Source organism: Myotis brandtii, unplaced genomic scaffold (assembly GCF_000412655.1).
Source record: "Myotis brandtii unplaced genomic scaffold, ASM41265v1 scaffold348, whole genome shotgun sequence".
NCBI classification, from domain to species: Eukaryota; Metazoa; Chordata; class Mammalia; order Chiroptera; family Vespertilionidae; genus Myotis; species Myotis brandtii.
In genome coordinates, this window is record NW_005363397.1 from 1343209 (window position 1) to 1345941 (window position 2733).

At 52.1% G+C, this 2733-nt stretch overlaps 1 pseudogene; it reads right to left on the bottom strand.

Moving 5' to 3' along the window:
- Positions 1 to 217: 217 nt before the first annotated feature.
- On the bottom strand, positions 218 to 2115 carry LOC102259607 (annotated as a pseudogene).
- Between the last annotated feature and the right edge of the window lie 618 nt (positions 2116 to 2733).

Genomic DNA, 2733 nt, shown 5'->3' on the forward strand with positions numbered 1-2733 from the left:
AACTCACTGAATATTTTCAGCTCAAAGACTCTATAGAGTAGAGCAAAAACATATCCAGAGATAATTAACTGCTGTTTATAAGCAGGTGTTTTTTTGTTTGTTTGTTTTGTTTTGTTTTTGCCCATTCAGTTTTTTGGTTTTTTTCCAGAAACATACCAAAAACTTTACTAGAAATGTTGTGTGTTTTTTTGCCCATTCAGTTTTTTGTTTTTTTTTCCAGAAACATACCAAAAACTTTACTAGAAATACAGAGAAAAAAAAAATAAAATGGTCTCAGAGGCTTCCCTTCCCTCCAGGATGGATGTACAGATAAACAGATGGAGCTCCTAGGTCAGACGGGGCTGCTCCCTAATCCACTTCCTCCTCTTCCAGGAGCAAGGCATCCAGCTCCTCCAGCCGCTGCTGCAGCAGGGGTCTCACATCTGGGCCGGGGGCCAAGTTGGGAGTAAGGGTCCTGCCAGCAGCAGCTCGGACTCCACGAGATGGCCGCCGGGATCGAGGAAGGCTGCTGTCCCGAAACTCCATAGCCCGCCTCAGCTTCCTCTAGCTGGTCAATATCAGAGTCCCATTGCGCACCCGGGGTTCCTCAAAGATGGTCTCAAATGTCCTCCTGGTTGTAGGTGACTGATAATTCTTGTTGGTGTAAATTTCTTCCAAGCTGAACTCCTTCTTGTTCAACCTGATCGGTCGAGGCAGCCCCATTGGTGTAAGGTTTAGTTGAGGACGGGCCAGTGTCCTGTGTATTCTAAATCCAGAAACCTTTCCCATGGTCTTGGTCTCGGAGTCGGAAAGCACTTGGTCCTCTGAGACCCGTGGCTCCTTGCCCTTGGTTGAACCCAACCTGAGTTCTGCAGGTTCAGAGAAGGAGGAAGTGGATCTAGAGGACGAACAAGAGGGAAGACCTCTTTCCAGAGACAGGGTCGAGGGGGGGCGGGGCTCCAGCCATCTCCCCACCACCCACTGTGTGCCATCGAGGCGATTACCGGCTTGGGTGGTGTGGAGCAGGGGGCCAGCTGCAGGTATCTGAGCCAGGAGGCCCCAGGTCAGGGCAGGAGTGGCTTCGGCCCAGAGATGGCTTAGGAGGAGATGCTGGGGGATTGTGGGCTCGCCACTGGCAGATAGGGGGGCGGGGACTGACAAAGGCAGTATCCTCAGCAGCCCTGGACTGCTCAGCCTCTGAGATGGCAATCTTCAACTCCAACTTCATGGGGGGTGAAGGGAGTGGGGGCTGTGGGGCTTTGACGGGTGTGAGGAAGATGTCTGCAAAGCTCTCTAGCTTGGAGCCGACAGAACAGAAGAGGGAAGCCAAGCCCTAGGGACTGAGGTGAGGGCATAAAAGGCTGGACGGCGGTGGGGTCGATGGGGCTTCCAGAACCGGATCTGGGGTTGGTGATGGGTTCTCCAGAGGGTCTGCAGGCAGGGCAGATGGCTGGAAGGGGGGGTTCCAGGTCCCTGGACGGAGGCTTTGTCTGGTCAATCATCATCATGGACTCAGCTCTTCTCGCTGGGACGATGAAGTTGGGAGTCTTGTCCTCCAAGTCCTCAGCTGCGGGTCTGGGACTGACAATGTCTTCTAGCATCACCACCAGAGTAGGCTGGGGTACCCGGTCCACCTCTTGTGAAGGGTCTTCTTCTGGGCCAGAGGTTGTCTTTGATGGACACCTCAGGGTGGGAGAAGGCCGGTTGATGCGGCTCAAGGGCTCTCGGCATAAGTGCAGTGGATAGGCAGGCCTGGCCTGGGATGACCACATAGCCTGTTGGGGTGGCGAGGCAGGCAGCTGGTGGTGAACAGAATCCCAATGGTTGCTGTGGTGTGGTGGGGTGGAGGTCTCCTCTTGGGGCACCAGGGGGACCATATGGGCAGCCATGACATCTTCCAGCACCACGGCTAGGACCCGCGGAGAGGCCTTTTCCAAGGGTGAAGGTACCACGGGGAGTGTAGCCTCGGCCGTTTCGGGCTTCTGGCTCCGCATAATGCTCGAGTCAGGGCCTGGCTGCACAGACGCGGCTGGCCAGGGGCGCTGGAGTACCCGGGCAAGTCCATGGGGGAAGCGGCGGCTCCAGGGAGTCTCTGGGGGATCCCAGGCTGCAGCCGCCGCCTTCGGCCGAACCCGGGTCTTCCTGCCCATTCAGTTTTAAGTATACTGTACTAGACCCTTAAATATAGCATCTTCCCCCATCCGTCTATGCTATAAAAATATACAAGCTTGCCCTGACCGGTTTGACTCAGCGGATAGAGCGTCGGCCTGCGAACTGGTCCCAGGTTCGATTCTGGTCAAGGGCACATCCCCAGTGGCGGGTGTGCAGGAGGCAGCTGATCGATGTTTCCCTCTCATCGATGTTTCGATGTTTCTTCTCTTTCATTGTTTCTGACTCTCTGTCCCACTCCCTTCTTCTCCGTAAAAAGTCAATAAAATATACTTTAAAAATATATATATACAAGATTATTACCAAAGTTATGGCATACTTTTACTGATGCTCCCCCCACAGAAAATTTGAATCCTAAAATTCAAGGAAAAGGCATATTGTAATGAACCTAAGGTCATTTTTAAATTGGTGATTAATTAGTGTCAGTAGTAAATACACAACTGGGTAGAAAACATATGACTAAGGCACACTTAGACATACTCAGAAACCTTGGGACAAAGTTAAAACATGTGCATGTTGAAAAGAAGTTCTTCAAATGACTTAGAATGATAATGATCCAAGACCCAGTATTACTTACAAAGCAAG